Source organism: Myotis myotis, unplaced genomic scaffold (genome assembly GCF_014108235.1).
Source record: "Myotis myotis isolate mMyoMyo1 unplaced genomic scaffold, mMyoMyo1.p scaffold_m19_p_4, whole genome shotgun sequence".
In the NCBI taxonomy this organism is placed as follows: domain Eukaryota; kingdom Metazoa; phylum Chordata; class Mammalia; order Chiroptera; family Vespertilionidae; genus Myotis; species Myotis myotis.
The window spans coordinates 17,480,341-17,486,970 of NW_023416346.1; positions in this window are offsets into that span (position 1 = coordinate 17,480,341).

Genomic DNA, 6,630 nt, shown 5'->3' on the forward strand with positions numbered 1-6,630 from the left:
AATGGGCAAAAACTAAAAGTATTTCCCTATAGAACAGGAACAAGATGGGGATGTCCACTTTCCCCACTCTTGCTCAGCATAGCTCTAGAACTCCAAGACACAGTGATCAGACAAGAAGACAAAATAAAAGGCATTCAAATTGGAAAGGAGGAAGTAAAATTGTGATTTTTCACAGGCGACATGTGAAGGCTATATTTATGTTTTGTTGTCTAACGCATTATTTGGCAAGGCACACAGGTGTCAGTCAGCCCAAACTTTGTCTCCCAGCCTTGGTGCTCAACTGAGACAAAGTAAACAGAATACTTGGGAGTATTGTTGGCTTTTCCTGGGAGATGCTAGTCTATGTGACCTATTTTTTTTGTTTTTGTTCCTCTATTTTTTAAAACTTTTATTTGGAAATAATTATAAATTCAGAGGAAGTTGCAAAGATAGAACAGAGGGGTCCCTATTATTTTTCATCCAGTTTCCTTCAATGGTAATATCTCATATAGTTACAGTACAATATCAAAACCAAGAAATTGACATTGGTACAATGTGTGCGTATAGTTCTATATCATTTTATCACATATGCAGGTTCATTATTACCATTATTGGAATCCAGATACAGCATTATTCCTTTACCACAAAGATCTCCCTAGTGCTATTTAATTATAGTTAGACCTACCCCCACCTCTCTGCATAATCTATTTTTAACTATTTAGGGAATATACTGCCTCAGGTAGAATTTAACTGATTCCAAAGACAGACCTCCATAATTTTCATTACCAAGAAATCTCTGACAACTCATCAAAGCTGTTTTGAGCCTGGGCTCACAGCTGTTTGCTTTATTCCCATAAAAAAATCTGAGATATATCAAATCCTTTCCAAGATTATCAAATATAGGCAGAGATCCAAAATAGTGGCCAACGGGACAGCAGGCTGCAAGATAGTGTGTGACTGGGAGAGTGAAAGGAGAGTGCGTGGAGAGTGTCTGTATGTGTGAGTGAGGGACAGTTATATTTCACAGAACTGTTGGGGACTGGCAGACCAGGCTCCCCTGGCTGGGCAGCCTCTACTACCACTGAAAATCTCTTCCAGAGCAGCCGGCTCTGCCGCAGAGACCACACCATCTTGAAGGGGGAGAGCAGCTGTGATGGGAAGCCCAGACTTACCTTCACCTAGGGAGACCTCAGATACCTCCTGGGACCCTGCAGCCACAACGCCCAGGGACTAGCTGCCTCAGCTGCAAACCCACAAACACCAAGACTCCAGCCTCCCAGACTGTGGGTGCTTAAAAAGTTTGTCTTGGGGAAGACAAGGTGGCGGCCGAATGCGCGGACTGGTCCTGCTTTTTCTCGCAGAGCAGATAAAAGGAACAGCTGAATCAAATAACATACACCTGTAATTGGTGAATTAAACACAGCTGGTGAGGCAATCTGTGGATGGAAAGGTCAGAAATTGCCTGGAGATAGGTGGGATCTGGGTTCTGAGCTGGAGGGAGAAACGCGGGAGGCGGGATCTAGAGTTTCAGAGGGAGACTGCTCTCCACCAAATCCGCAGCCCTTGAGGTCAGTGTAGCCCTGGAATGTGGAAGGGGGACCCTGGATCTAAGCCCTCAGCTGTGAGAGACCGTGCCCAGAAAGGCTGCTTGAAGTTCCGTATGGGCCACACAGTGCCAGGGGAAGAAAGATGTGAGGCGGTGAGGTTGCTTTGTTGTTTTGACTTGTTTTGTTTTGTTTTGTTTTGTTTTGTTTTGTTCAATCTTTAATTTCTTTATTGAATAAGGTATTACATATGTGTCCTCATCCCCCCATTAACCTCCATCCCCCCCCCCCCACTCATGCTCTCTTCCCCCTTTTGTCTGTGTCCATTGGTTGGGCTTATATGCATGCATACAAGTCCTTTGGTTGCTCTCTCCTCCTTACCCCCACCTTCCCCTACTTTCCCTCTAAGATTTGACAGTCTGATCGCTGCTTCTTGACTTCTTTGCTTTTGCTTTCAAAACCCAGTACATAGACTCTTCCAATTAAAAAACACTCACCAAGACTACAGGGGAAGGTGGTTTTTGTGGAAACTGGGGAGCAGAATAGGGAGAGATGAGCAGGAAACCAGCTCTGGGACAGTCCGTCCCTCCAACCCAGTATTGAGTGTGGCAGGGAAAGGAAGAGTCTAAAAACAATGGATTGAGGGGCCATTTGGTCCCATAAACCAATACAGAAACACCACCACTCAGGGGCTGTGTCAGAAATAGATGCTTGTGTAAATACAACTGAAGTCAGGCAGAGAAATAAAGTGAGCAGAGTGACCCCACCTACTTGAAACCAAGGTTGTGGCTTATGACACAGAGGAAGGGTGGATCACAGGGAACTTCAATGCTGTGCTGACTACCTGACAGGAAACAGATGTGCCAGGCAGAACAGTAGAGAGGGGTCTTAAACTAGCCCCTATGGGTCATTTCAGCTTCGCTGAAGTGAATGACCTTCACTACTTCAGTTTTTTACTTTTTATCTTTTACTTAAGAAAATATTTTTCCTCATTTTATTTTACTTTTTTGTTATTATATTTTTATATTTAATTATTATTACTATTATTTTACCTTTTTTAAAGTTTTATTTTATTTCATTTTTTCTTTATTTTATTTTTTGGATTAGTGTTCTACATACTATTTTTATTTTTACTTTAGCATTATTTTACTTTATCTCAATTTTTCCTTTATGCCAACACTTTCTTCCTCACTCTTCCCATTTTTCACCCTGTTTCTCTTACCCTGTTCCTGCTTTAGTTTATCTCTAGCATTTCTTTTTGCTCACTGTTAACACATTGTTTGCGGGTAGTTTTTATCGCGCGCTAACAGGTGGCGCGGGCCATTTTTGCTAATTTTTTGCGCAAATGGCAACGTTCAGTAAAAGTACGATAACTTTAGTTTTACGTATTTATACATTACCCGCATTCTACTGCTATTCTATAAAAAACGTATTAATACGTGTCCCGCGCTCTACTACCAGTCAACGTAAAACGTATAAGTAAAACGTATAAATACATTTCCCACATACAATGTGTTAAAAACTGATCTTACTCATATATCTAATTTCCTCTCCCCTGTCCAAGTCCATGCACACTTCTCTTTTCTTTTTCTTGACTAGCCAAATTTTTTTCTTCCTTTTCCTTTTTTTTCTTTCTTTCTGTCTTGTTATTTGTTTGATTGTTCATTAGTTTGCTTTATAACTGGTCTTGTTTTTTTCTTTTCTTTTTTTGCTTCTGCTTTTCCTCTCCTTACCTGTACTCTTCTTCTACTAATAGCTTAATTAGTTTCAATCACAAACTCAGGCATATCTACTCTCCATTCCCCTTTTCCAAAAATACATGAATACATAAATAAATTAAAGGAAAAAATTTATATATATATATATATATATATATATATATATATATATATATATATTCTTTTATATTACTAGAGGCCTGGTGCACGAAATTCATGCACAAGGGGGGGGGAGGTCCCTCAGCCCAGCCTGCACCCTCTCAGATCCAGGACCCCTTGGGGGATGTCCAACTGCCTCTCGCAGTCCGGGACAGCTGGCTCCTTACCACTCTCCTGCCTGCCTGATCGCCCCTAACCACCTCTTCCTGCCTGATGGCCCTAACTGCTCCCCTGCTGCCTGATCACCCCTACTTGCCTCTGCCTCACTCTGCACCCAAGACCCAGGATTCCCTCCTCCAGCTGTTGCAGGCATCCAGGACCCGAGCTTCCCTCCCTGTGGCTAGCCACAGGCACCCAAGACCTGGGCCAGCTATGCCCAGGCTGGCTGTAGCTGCAGGGGACCATGGGCAGGCTGCAGCCACAGATGCCCGGGACCGCGGGGTGGGCACTTGTCCTTCTCCTGGGCCACAGCCACAGGCACTGGCATCCGGGATTGCAGGGTGGGTGGCTTCTCCCTCTCCCAGGCTGCAGGCGCAGGTGCTGGTGCCCAGGACCATGCGATGGGTGGCTTGTATCTCTGGTGCAGGCAAAGCCGCTGGCACCTGGGACCATGGGGTGGATGGCTTGTCTTTCTGCCAGGATGCAGCCCCAGCAACTGGCACCCAGGACCACGGGATGGGAGGCTTGTCTCTCTCCTAGACCTCAGGCACAGGCGCAGCCACTGGCATCCAGGACCGCAGGGCAGTCAGCTTGTCCCTCTCCTGGCCCACAGCCTGGCTGATCCCCATTCTTCTCTCGTGAGCTCATTTGCATCTGTCTGGTCCCCATTCCTATCTCATGAGCTCATTTGTGCCTGGCTGGTTCCCATTACTCTCTCCCCAGTGTTGACTTTCTGAGCAGTTCCAGTGTGAGGGTGCAAGGGTATGAGGGCATGACAACCATTTGCATATTAGCTCTTTACTATATAGCATATATCTATTTAGTATTTTGTTTTTTACTTTTCTTCTTATACACTCATTCTCTTTTTACCTCCTCTATATTGAATCATGGCCATTTCCCCATTCATTGAATTCCGTGACCTTACCTTCTGGAAATAAGCTCTGCCTCTTCAAATTCAGCTTCCCTCCTTCTCTTCTGGATGTTTTCTGTTTGCATTTTTTTGGATTAGTTGTTGGTTTTGTGGAGGTTTCTCCTCATATACATATATTTTACCCCTACTTTTATAGTCTTTTTCTTTTCCCTCCTACATTTTTCCTTTTTTCAATATCATTTTTGCAGTCTTTTCTCTCCTCTAATTCTCTTTTCTCTGGTGGTCACCTCTATTTGGGATTATTGGTATCATGAATGCATTTGTGTTTGGTGCCCTGTGTGTTGTGTCTGGTTGTGTTGTATTTTGTGCCTTTAAGTCGATGCAGGAGAGAGAGAGAGAGCTACATAACCAAACATCCTGAGAGGATCAGACATGGGGAGACAAAGAAACAGCCCCCATACAAAAGAAAAAGAGGAATCACTGGAAAAGGAAGTAAACAAAATGGAGGCAAGCAATTTGTCAGAGAAAGAATTCAGAGCAATGGTCATAAGGACACAGAAAGGATGGAAGACAAATTCAACAACATGTGTAACAACCAAGAGGAAATGAAGAAGAACCAAGAAGAAATGAAGAATGACATCTCTGTAATAAAGAACACAATAGAAAGCATTAGCAGTAGACTAGAAGAAGCAGAGGACCACATCAGTGAGCTAGAACACAAGGTAGGAAAAACACCCAAGCAGAGCAACTGGAAAAAAAAACTTAAAAAACAAGAGGAGAACATAAAGGAAATTTTGGACAACATGAAACAAAACAACATCTGCATAATAGGGTGCCAAACCAGCCCTTCTCCTCAAGTGTTCCATCTTAGTCAATAGCACCACTATTTTTACATTTGGGCCATCATTTAGAAGCCGGAAAGTCATATTCCCTTTTAAACCCCATCAATTTCCCACACACACACCATATTAACACAACAGCCTCACAACTGGTTCCTTTGACACTAGTGTTGCTCGCTTCCAATTCTCCAAACAACACACAGAGTAATCTCTAATGATATAGATTTTAGAATATCATTCCTTTGCTTAAAACCCTTCATTGGGTCCCTTCTGTCCAGAGGATAAAACCCAACTTATTAATGTGCATTATATTCTGATCTAACATTTAAGTCGAGCTGCTGCCATACTGAACAACTTGCAGTGCTATAAATACTCCATGCACTTGGGCCTTTGTACCTGAGACACTCCTCCTATGACACAGTGATTACATGGCAAACACCTGTTGATTCTCCTTTTAATGTTATGTCTCTTCTTGAAGTCTGGGCTATGTGCTCCTGCTATGTGTTCTCATGGAACTTGGTACTCCTATTATAGCCCTGTCATTACTTCTTTACTAGCTTCCTCCACAGCTGGACTGTAGAGCTCCACGAAGGAAAGGCCTAGTGACTAGGCCTTTCTATGTACTAGAGATATAGTCATAGGCAAGATAGACTACTCTACCTTGCCTATAACTACATCTCTAGCACATAGAAAGTTCATGGCCCATAGCAGGAGCTCAATTCATGTTCACTGAATGAATGAACCACAAGCCCAGGTAAACTTGAGCCCCAAACATTTCAAAAGGGGAAAGTGAATCATAAAATAAGATATAAATTTTTAAAATATCAATTTATATATGTCACAGAATGCAACTGTTTTCTTTAAAATGTAAAGAAAACATACCATAACAACGTTCATCTCTGTGTAGTAGGAATTTTTTTCTTTCTTCTACATAATCACATAATCTTATTTACTAAATTTTCTATAATGAGTATGCCTTACTTTTATGGTGAAAAAAATGTTATGTTATAAAATAAAAAGAAGAACCCTATTACAAAATATTTTTACATATTTTCCTTAAAATAAACAGAGTATCATATACGGTGAAATATGATCACTGGTTGTTTTTTTTTAACCCATTTTACTAGAAGGTGAATAACAATATGAAATCTCTGCCATTACTATCTAGGACCTCAAATGCCAGGAGTGCTTTTCATATGTTTTTTTAAAATTCTGTTGAAATTATTTTTAATGAAAAGAACTCAGATTCTGGTTTGATGCACAGAAACAGAACTATCAACTTTATTTTAAGAAGTAAACATGACAAAATTGAGGACTAATTTTTATCCTTCTAAAATGCTCCATCAGGTTAAGTCTTCTCT